This window comes from Zootoca vivipara, chromosome 14 (assembly GCF_963506605.1).
Source record: "Zootoca vivipara chromosome 14, rZooViv1.1, whole genome shotgun sequence".
Lineage (NCBI taxonomy): Eukaryota > Metazoa > Chordata > Lepidosauria > Squamata > Lacertidae > Zootoca > Zootoca vivipara.
The window spans coordinates 15,640,607-15,655,963 of record NC_083289.1 but is presented as its reverse complement, the minus strand read 5'-3'; positions in this window follow the sequence as shown (position 1 = coordinate 15,655,963).

Below are 15,357 nucleotides of genomic sequence, written 5' to 3'. Positions count from 1 at the left end.
GGATTAATAATTTGATTTCTGGCGATTAATAAATTGAATGTGGGAGAGGGAGGGAAGGCTTTAATTACTGGGTGGGAAAGTTTCAGCGGGGAGGTCAAAAGTAGGATAAGTTAATTATCTGCTTCCAAGTGAAACTGGGAGGCAAACGTTTGGGAATCTTGCTGCTCGAGGAGGCAATGGGCTCACTTATATGAGAGGCAGCAGTGGCGACGGAAAGGAGCATGATGGATCCAGCTTTGTTTCTTGTTGTGGGCTAGAAGAAGGCAAGAGCCTGTGACTAGGGATAGATGCATCTGATATGCAGTGACGCCTACTTTGGTAGCCTCAAGACTTGATCATTGCAAATCGGCTCCTCCCTAACAAGCGGGCACATGTTGCGGTGGGGCCTGACAGCCAGACCCTGTGTTGTGGGTGGGAACGTTTGGATAGCCACACAGGGCTGTCTTAAGCTCATCGGGCGCCCTGGTGCAGGGATCCCCCGGGCACTCCCCCCATTCTTAAAAAAAAATTCACACACCGGGGACCGGACCGCCATCGCCTCTACGCTGCATTTCATTGGTAGAGCTGCTGCCATGTGGCGTCACCTCTACCAATGAAATGCAGCGCTGGGGTGAGGGATGACCCCAGCACTGCAAAGCGGAACATGGTCCTAGTGCCCTGCTCCGCTCGTTTACCTCTCCCCCCAGAGTGGCGCAGCTGGCAGGCGTCCAGGAGGAGGGACAGGGAGGCCGCCGCGCAGCTCCCCCACTTGCTGGGGTGCCCCTCAGCGCCCCGGCGCCCTGGCGCCCCGCACCACTAGGGCCAATGGGCAAGCCGCCCCTGTAGCCACAACACCCTATTGGAGGTCCCTTGATGCTGGGTGCAATCGGACCAATGGGATACCAGCAAAAGTACATTGAGGGACCTCTATTTAAGCCCTTGCATATGTCCCTGAGCTTCCTGTTTTGGGCCAGTACATCGGAACACCCGCCCACCTCTCCCTATATTTAGGGCTTGAGCTTGACCTTGCTATGTCGTTGCGTGTCATCTGTCGTTGGGAAAGGGGCACGGCAGGAATTTTCCCCACTTGGCTGATTGGCTGGTGCCATTTGGGTCTCACCTGCCGTGTAGCAAATCATCACAACTTGTAAGGTTGCGGATAGGCTCTGGTTCAGGTGATAGGGGTGGCAGAAGGGTCTCGCTATCCCTATGTGATGGGAATTCCGCTAAAGGAATCCACAAACTCACTGGTTGGTCTTCCCTGTGAGGGGTTGTGCCCGGAGCCTTAGTCCAGGGGACATCTGGGTGGAGTCCTAGCAGACCCCCCTGCTTTCCACTGTCCCAGGTGTTCCCCCAAGGCTTTGGATGTCTTCTAAAAATCTGGTAGTTGTTTTTCTCTTTGACATCTGATGGGAGGGCGTTTCACAGGGCAGGCGCCACTACCGAGAAGGCCCTCTGCTTGGTTCCCTGCAACTTGGCTTCTTGCAACGAGGGAACCGCCAGAAGGCCCTCGGTACTGGACCTCAGTGTCCGGGCAGAACGATGGGGGTGGAGACGCTCCTTCACGATGGGGGTGAAGACATTTTGCGAGGCTCTAGAGAGCTGTTGCCAGTTGGGGGAGTCAGGATTGGGCTAGATCAGCCTTCCCCAACCTGGTGCTCTCCAGATATTGTTGGACTCCAAAATCCTGTCAGCCCCAGGTAGCATGGCCAGTGATTGGGGTGATGAGAATGGTGATCCAACTACATCTGGAGGGAAGCAGGTTGAGAAAGGCTGGGCTAGATGGACAAATAGTGGTGTAATAGGTCAGGGCATTTGGCTGTTAACCAGAAGGTTGGTGGTTCGAGCCCACCCAGAGACTGCTGTGGCCAAGATTTCTACATTGCATGGGGTTGGACTAGATGACCCTCGGGGCCTTTCCAACTCTACAATTCTATGATTCTATGAAATCACTTTCCAATGACATTTACTTCTTCTTTTTAACCTGGAGCTGTCCTTTTATCAGCAGCTTGAGCTTCAGGAGTTACCAGGTGGTGACGCTGCACTCCATGTCATGAAAAGCTTCACCTGCCCGTTTTTGCCACTCAAACCTCTTCTAGGGTGGAGGAGGAGACTAAGAGAGCTGTGGGATGGCAGGGATCTTCTACAACTGTGTAGGGTAGCCCTATATCCAGAAGCAGGAAGTGCCTTTTTTTTAGCGGCGGAGTGTGTGCAATTCACCAGAAAAAGCTTAACAACCCTTGTGTCCGGAATTTTTCTTCTTGAAATATGGCAACCCTATCATAGGAGCAAGACCTACTGAGAAGAGTTGTTGGACTCACTAGACCTGGCACTACTGAGTAGCCCTGTTTCTTCTAATAAAGAGTTAACTTCCCTTACTCCATGTGATTTATTGCTGGCCCACTCCTGACACAGATACAGAGTCCCAAGGGCTGGATCGAGGGGTTACATTTGGCTCCTGGGCCCAGCCCTGCCATACCATTATGAAGGTCTTCCGAATATTCAGCCAAAATCTGTTTCCCTGAAATTTCCACCTATTAGTTCTAGCCCTGCTTTCCAGAGCAACAAAGCCTGCCCCATCTTTGGAACATATCTAACTAGGATGAGAGTGTAGCATCCATAACCACAAGAGAAATCTGGTCATTGAAAGGCAGGCTATACATTCCATGGACTGTAAGAAGATCAAACCTATCCATTCTTAAGGAAATCAGCCTTGAGTGCTCACTGGAAGGACAGATCCTGAAGCTGAGGCTCCAATACTTTGGCCACCTCATGAGAAGAGAAGACCCTCTGGAAAAGACCCTGATGTTGGGAAAGATGGAGGGCACAAGGAGAAGGGAACGGCAGAGGACGAGATGGTTGGACAGTGTTCTCGAAGCTACCAACATGAGTTGGACCAAACTGTGGGAAAGCAGTGGAAGACAGGAGTGCCTGGCGTGCTCTGGTCCATGGGGTCATGAAGAGTTGGACACAACTGACTAAACAACAACAAATACATTCCAGGAACAGAACAAATAAATATGACTAGATGAAAGCTACAGAAAAGCATCTTGGGTTTCTAGAAAAATATCCCCTGCATATAGAAAGATAGTATAGCAGGGAAATGGTTAGGTTATAGCCTGTTTTCTTGATGTGCTACTTTTCTATGCAGAGAGATTGTTTGGGGCGATGTTGCCCAACCTGTGATCTCCCACCTGCAATAGTTGGAAGAGTACAAAACAATCTTGCCTTGTCATCTGCAGGAACTAGCTCTTAGATAATACCAATGCACCAACCACCAGCCAATTCCACTTTCCCAGTCTGGAGAGATTTCACCTTCCTCCTTAGCTAAGAAACGTGGCCAAGGGAGCGCTGGCACATCAAAGGCCTGGAAAGAAATTCATCAATGGCACCTCCGAGCTATTGTGCCTATCAGGCAGAGAGATAACCATCAGGAATAATAAGATGCTCCACACAGAGGTTGCACAAACAGCGAGTTGAAGCAACCTTATAAAAAATGTATCTGCTGGACTGGGCTTGTCCCTTGCTTGGAGGCCACCAAAGCTCCCACAGAATCATCTTAAGAACGAGCTTGCAGCACTTGAAACACTGTGGCAAGAATTGCAGCATGCAAGGGGGATCTTTCCCACTGTTGCACATAAAACAAGACGCACAAAATGGCAAGGCTGCTATTATTCGGAGGAGGAAGCTGGAATCCAAAGAGAGGCCTTATGTGCAAGATCGCCAGGTCTCCCTAGGGATGACCTGAAGTTTCAGGGCTGTAGGCTGCATTCCTATATCCATTACCTGGAAGAAACACCCACTGGGCTTATTTAAGAACGTAAGCAGGGGAGGGTGAATCTCAATTCTGGTTTCTCTCATTTATCACTTCTCCAACTTTAAGTTCAGTTCACCACATTTCCACAACCATTTGAAATTTTCATTAAAAAAACAATTGCTTATAAAGTCAACAGCACTTTACTGCCAATTTCTCCCACTATACAGATGTTCCTAGGCAATTTTACATAATAAAAACCACAGAGTCTAGGGCTTGCTGATCAGAAGGTCCCTGCGACGGGGTGAGCTGCCGTTGCTTGGTCCCAGCTCCTGCCCACCTAGCAGTTCAAAAGCACATCAAAGTGCAAGTAGATAAATAGGGACCGCTCCGGCAGGAAGGTAAACGGCGTTTCCGTGCGCTGCTCTGGTTCTCCAGAAGCAGCTTTGTCATGCTGGCCACATGACCCGGAAGCTGTCTGCGGACAAATGCCGGCTCCCTCAGCCTATAGAGCGAGATGAGCGCTGCAACCCCAGAGTCGGACACGAATGGACCTGATGGTCAGGGGCCCCTTTACCTTTTATACGCATATGTAGAGCAATTTCCCCAAACGTAATGCATTTTTGTATGTTATTTTGACAGATATATGCATTTTATGAATAACTTTACCCCAGTATATGCGTTTTGTACACATTATTTGGCGGGAGAACTGCCTTGCAATATTCAGGAAAGTGTTTTTAAGACCAGTTGGATGGCCATCTGCCATGTATGATCTAGTTGAGATTCCTGCATTGCAGCGGGTTGGACTAGATAACTCTTGAGGTACCTTCTAACTCTACAGTTCTATGAGTCTATTAAATTTGCCACCCGATACTGGATTGGCAATTTTAGGCAGGTCTTTATTTTGTTTAGCACTTACTTAAAAGCTGCCTTTCCAACCTTCTCCACAGCTCCCTGGGATAAATGGCTGTTAAACCAGTTTAAATCTGCAAGGCAGATCATGACCCTCAATTGCTGAGGAACATTTCTCGGCCTATTCGCAGTAGTCCTGCTCATCTGATACCCTGCTTCCACTTGTGGCATTCTTCCAGTGGGAATCAGGAGATGAGGAAGCTACTGTGGCCTTCCATATTCTACCAGACTCTCTGGACTCTGCCTCCCATCAGCCACAGTCAGCATGGCCAATGTCCATGGATGATAGGATATGTAGTCCGGACAGCATTATCTGGTGGGCTACAAATTCCCCATCCCTGACTTAGACGAAGCAGCAGGTAAGCCTGAGAAGAGAAAGACAGTGTGATGAGCGTGTTGCCATGTCAACAACTTAATACTCTGTGCTTTAATTATTGATTGACTCATGCTCCTCTAGGATATAATGCGAGCATTAACAGCACACCACAAAGGCTTCTGAACAGAATGTCCTGTGTCATCTGAAGGTGTGGCAGCTTCTCGAAACAGAAGGAGATCTAAAAGGCGGCGCTTGAGGCAAGTTGGCAATTTGACATGGAGGAGGTCAGGGTGTGCTGTCCCTCCGGAAAAATCTGGAACACTTCTTGCTTCCTTTAAAATTGCAATGGTGGCTTCCCTCGGCAGGACACTCCCATTTTTGCCTCAGCCGATTTTATTTATTTTGAGATAGAGATAGATAGATAGATAGATAGATAGATAGATAGATAGATAGATAGATATAGATAGATAGATAGATGATAGATCTGACTCTCATACACATAGAAAGGCAACATACAGTATATAAATGTTACCATCGCAAAACAGTGCAATATTAAATAAACAGTGGGTGATAGGCAACATGAGTCATCTTCACAGCCCTTGAAATTGACTGAAGCCCATTGGTTTCAATGGGCCTACTCAGAGTATGACTAAAACTGCATATCACCAACTGTTTATTTAATATCACCCAGTATAAATAAGATTTTATACATAACTAATAGCAGTTAAAACAGACAGCAGATAAATAATTTCTTAATTATTATTTTTGCTTCTGCCTGCCCCCCTGCCCCCACCGGCCAAAAAAAGAAGACTTGAAATCTTAGTTTAGGCAAAATTTGATAGCAACTCATGCCAGTAAATTGGTTTGCCATTCAGGGGAGTGTAATTATTATGAGAGAAATTATAAAATACTTTCCTATCAAGTCAACCCCCAATTATTCTAAGACATGGGTAGGGAAACTAAGGCCCAGGGGCTGGATCCAGCCCAATCGCCTTCTAAATCCAGCCCACGGACAGTCCGGGAATCAGTGTCTTTTATCATAAGTAAAATGTGTCCTTTTATTTAAAATGCATCTCTGGGTTATTTGTGGGGCATAGGAATTCGTTCATTATTTTTATTTTTCAAAATATAGTCGTCGTCCCCCCCCCCCCAAGTTCTGAGGGACAGTGGACCTGACCCCTGCTGAAAAAGTTTGCTGACCCCTGCTCTAAGATGACCAGGTGTAATTCCAGTTTGTGGATGAGCGATGTTGTGTCATAATAACACAAACAATGCTTTTTTGTGACAGTATTCACCGGTACAGAAAACAGTCACCTCTTGTTTCTTGTCCATGGCAGCCATTTTGTGCTGGCACCTGAGGCCATTTTGTTTCTTGTCCATGGCAGCCATTTTGTGCTGGCACTCACAGCACTTGTGTCAAGATACAAGTTCTGGAACCTCATTGTTTTATTATTTTTACCAAAGAAAAAGCACTGAGCACAAGAAAAATCACACATCCCAGAATCCCTTGAGGGTCATCCTAGTCAAACCTTTCATTGGTGCAGAGATAGAATAGCTCCCAACAGACAGCTCTCCAGCCTCCATAGTTAAACTGCTCTTACGATCAAAATGTTTCTCATATCACTCAGCCGAAATCTGCAATCTTGCAACCTTCCAGAACACCCTATGGCTTTAGAGCCTTGTTTTGCATTTCAGGACGTGGGGTTGCCATATTTTGAAGAACAAAAAACAGGACACATTTGCCAACTTCTACGTTAAACTATGGATCGCTATGACAATGCTCTCCATGAAAAAGAGAACGTGTCCTGGAAAAAGAGGACATATGGCAACCCTGGCTGTGGTTAGCAATTTGGGAGCTTCCAGCTGGCCATGTTTCGTTGTGCATTCATCCTGATTTGTTTGCAGGGATATTACACAAAGCTGGCAAAAGCATGGCATAAAATGGCACAAATAAATGCTGGGGAGTACGGCTGCAATCCCAACCCTGATTACTTGGGAGTAAAGACCATTGAAATCAATGGTAGCCGTGTTGGTCTGACGTACCGGTAGTCAAAACAAAATAAAAGAAGGATTTTTTAAAAATGGAATAAGGTTGTAAGTCATTCATTCAGATGAGGTTTAGTAGGACATAATACAGCCAAACCTCGGTTCCTGAATGGCTCCTTTTTGGAAAGTTTCGGCTCCCGAACGCCAAAAACCCAGAAGTAAATGCTCCGGTTTCCGAATGTTTTTTGGAAGCCGAACATCTGACGCGGCTTCCTCTTGAGTTCAGGGAGCTCTTGCAACCAACCGGAAGCCACGCCTCGGTTGTCAAACGTTTCAGAAGCCAAACAGGCTTCCGGAATGGATTACGTTCGACAGCTGAGGTTTGACTGTACATGCGTGTTACTTCCCACCACCTAAAGATGGCCTGTAAAAACTTTATAGTTACGAATTGTTCTGGCCTGATAGCTACCTTTCGGCTTAATGAGCCAAATTCTCCCTGGCTCTGCCACCTCTTCACCTTACACACTTAATCTCCCGAGCAAAGCATTGTCAAGAGGTTGCTGAACCCGTCTGACTATAACGTCCGCCGTGCAGCCAGCACTGGCAGCGTTATCCTCAAAGAGTTCCCAAAGGCTAGCGAAGCATGACTTTCCTGTCCTGGATGGCAGGGCCTCTCCCTAATCGGGCTGAGTGAGGCCTTTGCCGGGTTCCTCCTGCACTCCTTAATCTGTTAAAATACGTCCTAATACCTTCCCTACAGCTAATAGCAACGTGCAATTTTCAATGCTTAAGCTCTTTATTAAAGCAAGACCCAAAAGGAACGAACATTAGAATTAGAGGGGGGGGATGTATAATTTGAGAAGTTCTGAAAACACGCTGCTATGACAGATGTTTGTTCAGCTTTTTAAAAAAATATGACTAAAAGGCTGAGGCTATTATTTCAGGCAAAGCACAGCCATCATTGTGGCTCAGATAATTTGTTTGTATTTTATTATAAGGGTTGCCAACCGCGTGCCCACAGGCACTGGGGCGCCTATCATTGGCTCTTGTGGCACCTACAAAAAGGTCTCAGCAAATATTCCCTCAAAGATGCATGATGCTTGAGAGACTGGTCTTTCTGCTCAGTTCCTGATTCTGTTCTCAGCCTCTTCTACACTGAACACTCCCATGTTTCATTGGATGCCAGGATTGGATAGCCCTATGTCAGTGACTAATGTAAGTCACTTTTCCTCTCTGGGGGGGGGGGGGACACACCCACAACATCTAGAGCAGGCAGGTAAACTCTGCCCTCCAGCTGTTTTGGGACTACAACTCCCATCATCCCTAGCTAACATGACCAGTGGTCAGGGATGATGGGAATTGTAGTCCCAAAACAGCTGGAGAGCCAAGTTTGCCTATGCCTGATCTAGAGGACCAGAAGTCCCCCACCCTTGGGGGTCTTCTTCTTCTTCTTCTTCTTCTTCTTCTTCTTCTTCTTCTTCTTCTTCTTCTTCTTCTTCTTCTTCTTCTTCTTCTTCTTCTTCTTGTCTGCCCAAATATTGAAAAAGGGACGACATGTCAGAACCAGTGCTTTTTTCTTCTTCTAAAAAATTGTTTAGGGGTATTCTCATTTTGACTCAGGAAAATCACCGGGTAAGGAAAGGAAGCTGTCATTGGAGGTAGTAACAACGAAACTGACCAATCACTGTGCTAGATTCCAACTCCTACTTCACACATTAAACGCTCGCTTCTGTCTGAGACTCAGGAAAACATGAAATGAGGCCACCATCGGGGGTAGCAACGGAACTGACAATTCACCATGCTATTATTATTATTTAAATAGTTTCTTCTTCCGTTAGATTCACAAAATGTTTAGGGGTATGCATATGCTTCCCCGCAGAAAAAAAAGCAATGGTCAGAACATTCTGACATTTCCAATGAATTTTTTTGTTACCTTTTTCAGTATGCTGAGTGAGTGCCACACCTTCTAAGATCAACATAGGCAAACTCAGCTCTCCGGATGTTTTGGGACTACAACTCCCATCATCCCTGACCACTGGTCCTGTTAGCTAGGGGTGATGGGAGTTGTAGTCCCAAAACATCTGGAGGCCCGAGTTTGCCTATGCCTGTTCTAAGATGGTCAAAGCAGTTTTTTTTAAAGAAGAGAGAGAGAGAGAGAGAGAGAGAGAGTGCCAGGGGAGCCCTCAAACCACCTTGTAAATTCTTTTTAAAACAAAAACAAAACTTGTTAAAAGTGTTAGGATTTGTCCTTTTAACAACCAGCACAGACTTGCTGGCCTACTTTGTGTGCAAGGGACACAGAGCGGATCAAGACTGTGCTTTAATGGAGGATTAGGCAAATTCATGGAAGATGAGGCAACTGGCCACAATGGCTATGCTCTGCCTCCACAATCAGAGGCAGCAATTCTTCTACACTTGCTGGAAACCACAAAAAAGGAAGATGCTCTTGTCCTGTTGGTGGGCTTCCCCCAGGCATTTGGCTGGCCACTGTGAGAACAGGATGTTGGATGAGATGGACCACTGGCCTGATCATAGCTGCCAAGTCTCCCGTTTTCCCCGGGAAAACCCCTTTTTTACTTACCTTTTCCCGGTGGTCCCCCGTATCACTTCGTCTCCCGTTTTTCTCCGTTATTTTCTCCTGCCGGCGGACATTTTTTTTCTTTCTGATTTGCCCTTCTATGGGCACCAAAAATGGCTGCTGCCAGCTTCAAAAGTCGCATCTACGCATGTCCGGAAGTGCATAGACGTGACTTCCGGTGTTGGCGGCGGCCATTTTTGGTGCCCATAGATGGGCGGAGTGACACCGGAAGTTGTGTCGGCGAACTTCCTGGCATGCGTACAAGCGACTTTCGAAGCTGGCGGCGGCCATTTTGGGTGCCCATAGAAGGGCAAGGAGACACCGAAGTTACATCAACGCAACTTCCGGTGTCAAATTGCTGCCGGTCCCGGATTCTGCAGTCCGGAACTTGGAAGGTAAGCCGGCCTGATCCAGACAGATGTTCTTATGTTACCTTTCCATCTGCCACTACCAATAGCACAGGCATCAGCGACATTTGAGATGGATAGGAAGTGATGCTAACTTTCTTTTAGTGCAGGCATAGGCAAACTCTGGCCCTCCAGATGTTTGGGACTACAATTCCCATCATCCCTAGCTAACAGGACCAGGGGTCAGGGATGATGGGAATTGTAGTCCCAAACATCTGGAGGGCTGGAGTTTGCCTATGCCTGTTTTAGTGCAAGCATCCTCCCCCCCCCCCCGCTCCACGTGCCACCTTTCAAAAGGTCTACTTCCTCTCCCAACCCCAGTTCTGCTTCAGGTGATCATTTCTAGGGAGTGCAGGTCTCAACACAACACTTAGGTTCAAAAACAATTTTATAAGTTGTGTGTCCTTGTTTCTCAATTTGATCCTTTTAAATGGTTTTGTATGTTTTATGCATTGTGACTTGCCATTATTTTCATTGATTATACTTTAGTAATTCTTTATTGTAATTCTTAAGCGTAAACTGTTTGAATATTATTATTTTCTGGTATTTTATATTCTAATGGATTATTGAACATTGCTTTATTTGAAATAAATTGCTTATTCTAAAGTTATATTTTTATTATGGCTTTTTGGGGATTGGATCCGGTTGTTATTAGGCGTGTGATCTTTGCTGTCCTATTCTGTTGTTTCTTCAGCTTGTAAACTGCCTTGCGTATAGGAATTTAGAAAGTATACAAATTAAAAGTGAAATGAAACTCGACATGGAGCAAAGCACCACTAATTTGCACAAAGCCCCAATTCTCCAAAACAAAGTTCAGAATTCTCCATCAAACATTGCTTCAGTGATTATTTTTATCAAGATGTGGCCCTGTGAAATCCTCTCTGGAGGATTTTTTTTAAAAAATGTGAGATACAAATTTAACAGATTAGCTTTTACCAAGAGACACCTGTTTAAAAGTTCCAAGTTTGGGGCTTGAGTTAGCTTGTCTCTCCCCCCTCTTCCCTCTCCAGAAGAGACTATGATGCCAAGAGGTCACAGGTGAAACTAGTCTGAGGTTGACTGACCTATTCCCACACCTGCCCTGGGGAAGTGACAAGTGAGCAGGTGACTATCAGTGTGTCACTCCCCCCCCCTCACCTTGTTGAGGAGGCACCAAACAGAAGTATTATAACCTCTGGGAACTACATGACTGTGCTCCCATGAGTATGCAAGGAGCCAAGTGTATCCTTACAGTATTTGAAAGGAGCCACCGTACACCACATGTTCCCAATGACCTGCCCAGGGAAAGACATTGTGAGTACTTTTTGACTCTGCTTATTCAAGCTTCAGAACTAAAAGATTGTCCATATGCCTGTGTTTGCAGCATTCAGGAGGCCGTTATGTCTGCATGCCTCGTCGGCAAAAAATGTTAAAGCCTTTCGCTTTTCCACCAAAGGGCGGCAGGGAGAGGAACTACTAATGGCTGTGAAAACTCTTTTCTCTTACCAGCTTGTCTTAACCTTTTACTTCTCCCTCCTTCAGACATGTTGTAATAAGCGGGAGTCTTTTTGCTTCAGATTTAGATTCTGGAGAACTCTGGGTGACATATTATTCTTTTTAAAAGTTTGGTTTTTTTGGGGGGGAGGGAGATGAGCAAGGGGATTGGGGGGGTGAAATGGAGACCAAAGCTCAAAGCTCTTGTCTTGGTTCTATTCGAGACTTAGCTGAAAGTCAGCACTGTATTTTAGGAGCACTGTATTTGTTGTGACCACTTCCATGATACCTTACAGTAACTACAACAATTTCATGGTATGTTACAATGGCTACGCTGACTCTTGTCTATATCCTGCCTGGTTAGGTTAGTTGGAATGAGTGAAAGGGCCTTTCCGAGTGTAACTCTCTTTCACAGAAAGTTCATTGGCTTTCTCTCTCTTTAATTTCCTCCACCAGGTGAACACAGTTTTATGTTGTATCCAACTAACTCCTACTCAGAGTAGACCCATTGAAATAAGTGAACCCATGTTAGTCATGCTCCTTAACTTCAATGGGCCTGCTCTGATTAGGATTCACAATGGATACAACTGTTGTCCTGGTGGGCTACTCATTTTAATTATTGGCTATGATGCTTCTGGTTTTTGGCTTCTTATACTGTATTTGTAATTGTTTCATTCTTGGTTGTTTCATTGTCTTTTTGAATGTTGTTAGCTTCCTTGAGCACTGCTTTAGTAAAGCAGGATAAAACTAAATAGATCAATGTTGCCAATGCAGATGAAACAGTTATATGATGATGATACAAAGAATTTGGGTATTGACATGCTGGCCTAGCAGATAGAGACATCATGCATAGCTGCCAAGTTTTCCCTTTTCTCGCGAGGAAGCCTATTCAGCATAAGGGGAAATCCCTTTAAAAAAGGGATAACTTGGCAGCTATGATCATGGTGATATTTAAATGGACCTTAGTGTGTGGAGTTAATGAGTTGGACACAGAGAGAAGTTTTTCTGAGGAATACTTCCAAGTGGCTCTGAACATGGAGGGAATTGCCCTCCTGAAATTGTGAGTCAGCAATGGTGCCTTCTCTTTGGAACAATGATGCTGGTTGCTTGGTCTCTGTGGCTTCTGTAGGGCCAAACCCTGTAAACTGTGGCTAGCAGTGAATGTACCAACTCTCTACATTGGTCTCTGAACTTAATTTATATACCGTAAATGCAATGTCAATGCATCTATATAACAGCCTTTATAATAAAAAATTTCTTCAGTAGCACCTTAAAGACCAAATAAGTTTTTATTTTGGTATGAGCTTTCGTGTGCATGCACACTTCTTCAGATACACAGAATTTTTTTATTTTGCTTTGACTCAGACCAACACAGCTACCTACCTGTAACTAGCCTTTATAATGTTAGTCGAAAAACATCCACAGACGTAGAGGAGAAGATCCCATCACATCCACAAAAATTTGCAAAAGATCACACAGGGATATATGCCGTGGCACAGGATGAGAGCATCAGATGTCTCCCCTGGGCTAGCTGCCTCCTCTAGTGGGCCAATATTTCTGCTTGGTAAGAGGGAAATTTCTCTACAACAGGGGTAGCCAATCTCATGCCCTCTGGATGTTGCCGGTCTACAACCATCCTTCCCAGCCAACATGGCCAAGGATGATGGCAGTTGTTTAGCCCAGCACCCCACTGGCTGCCCCTGCTCTACAAAATGCAGCCATTGTGTGTACTTCTGTGTAGAGGCCTTTATTGATTTATCTGCTGGTGCCAGGAATAGAGGGCTCCGTGTACAAAGATTGTACACCCACATAAAAAGCCAAAGTGATATATTTAAGTCAAGTGGTCACTGGCTTGCACAAAATGTTTGATCCTGTTTTTCTTTCCTCTGCTTCTCTACTTGAACCCCTTTCGTAGAAACACAGAGCCAAAGGATTGTACACATGACTTCAAAAGACTGAACTACTTATCAGCAGGAGAGGGTCCTCTAATGGCTGCCTTCCATTTGCTATGTACTTCAGTTGGTAACTTCCCTGGTCTCTTTGAAGGTTCTTCCTTCAATCAGAACAGAAGAGTTGTTTTTTGTTAACCTTAGGGGAATGGCTTCCCCAACCCCATACTCTTTTCTATGGCTTTATTTTCTTTTCTTTTCTTTTCTTTTCTTTTCTTTTCTTTTCTTTTCTTTTCTTTTCAAAAACATCATTTTATTGCCTGGGAATATGGGGGGGGTCTCTTTTCTTAACCATCACGGCACATGGTTGCTGTTTTGCTGGGTCCCGCCTCCACTTCGGTCTTCTAGCCACTACCAGAAAAGGACAATCGAAATCGGGGCCGGCCCAAAACATTTTGGGACCTGAGTCCAACCACAAAATGGTGCCTTCCCTCTCACCAGGGAAGAAGGGGTGAATGAAGATCTACAGTATATCAGAAACAAGGGCAGAATAAAGGCTCTGCTGCCCTTGTGGATCCAGCTGCCTGAGGCAGTCACCTCAACTTGCCTCATGGGTGGGCCGGCCCTGATCCAAAAGGAACAACTTCCCTGTGAAGAAAGGTTACAATCTTTGGGACCTTTAAGTTAAGTAGAAAGGCAAATTAGCAAAGTGGAGATGTGACAAAGGTTTAGAAAATCTTGCATATTGTAGGGAAAGGAGATGCTGTGGACTGAAACTCAATGAGACTTTTTTTTCCTGACACATATAGGATTGTGCTGCTAGAGGATAAACAAATTGCTTCCTCCCAAGAAACCTTTGCTTTATCATACCCACCTACTGTCCTCCTTTCTCATGCACAGGAAATGATTGTTTCTTTGCTTCCTTTTGGAGAGATGTTGGGAATGCACTAGAGTTCTGTGGGATTCTTTGTTTGCAGAAGGCCCCGGGTTCAAGATGGTTCAGTTCCAGGTAGGGCTGGAAAAGATTCCAATCTGAAATCTTTTAGATCCACAGCCAGACAACACAGTTGGCATGAGGCAGCTTCCTGCTGCGTTCTGCCCTGACAGCAGAGTCGGGCTGAATTCTGTGGTGAGAGAACCAAACCTTGATCCAAATGCAATGCACAAAGGTGTCACGTAGTTTATCAGAAGGTGAGAGGAGAGGAGACAGCCTCGAGGCAAAGTGTTTCCTCATCAGAATCTAATGCCTACTTAGCTGCTTCCACCTTTGGCACAAAATGGGAGATTTAAAAGTGGAGCACTTTAAAAACAACACAACCTATTGTTCTGGGTGACTGATACCAGGATCATCACAGTGAAAGGCCAGAACAGAGGCTATTTTCTTTAAGTTGGCTATTTCTTTAGATAGCTGCTCCACTCCCAGCTTCTAAAGAGACACATTTAGTGTATATTTATGTTTGTGTGCAATATATACAGTATACATATTTTATAAGGGTGTGTGTGTGTACATGGACCTTTCTTTGCAGTTTTGCAGGCTAGATCTTCCTGGAGCAAGTGGGAAAACGTTATATTTCTGAAACTCTGCTGGTGTTGCAGTCATGCTGGGCAAATAGGTTAGTAGACTGAGTGTTTCCAAATGATTTACTCAGCTGATTAGCACAGTCAGAGAACCTCATTTTCAAAGAAGCAATTGGGAGTCTTGATGTTACCTATGAAGGCCTCAGATGCCTAGTTGGGTCCTATGCTGGGCCATGGGTGTAGCCAGGGGCAGGCAGGGGGCAGCCCCCCCTCAAGTAAATAAAGAAATACTTAACTAACTGAGGTTCTGCCCCTCTGAACATGAAGCCACTCCCCCCCCCGCATGTGCTGGGCTTGATTAGACCTGCAGGCCAGAAATTGTCCCTCTACCTCACCCCAACATACACTTCAACAGGTGTCTGAAATGCAGAAACCAAGAGGCTGGCACTTTTCCCACCTCCAAGTCAGTCTGTTCCAAAAAAGCTAATAGCATTGGGGGGGGGGTTTGCCTCTCCTGGTTCTATTTATACATCCTGTGGGGGTTA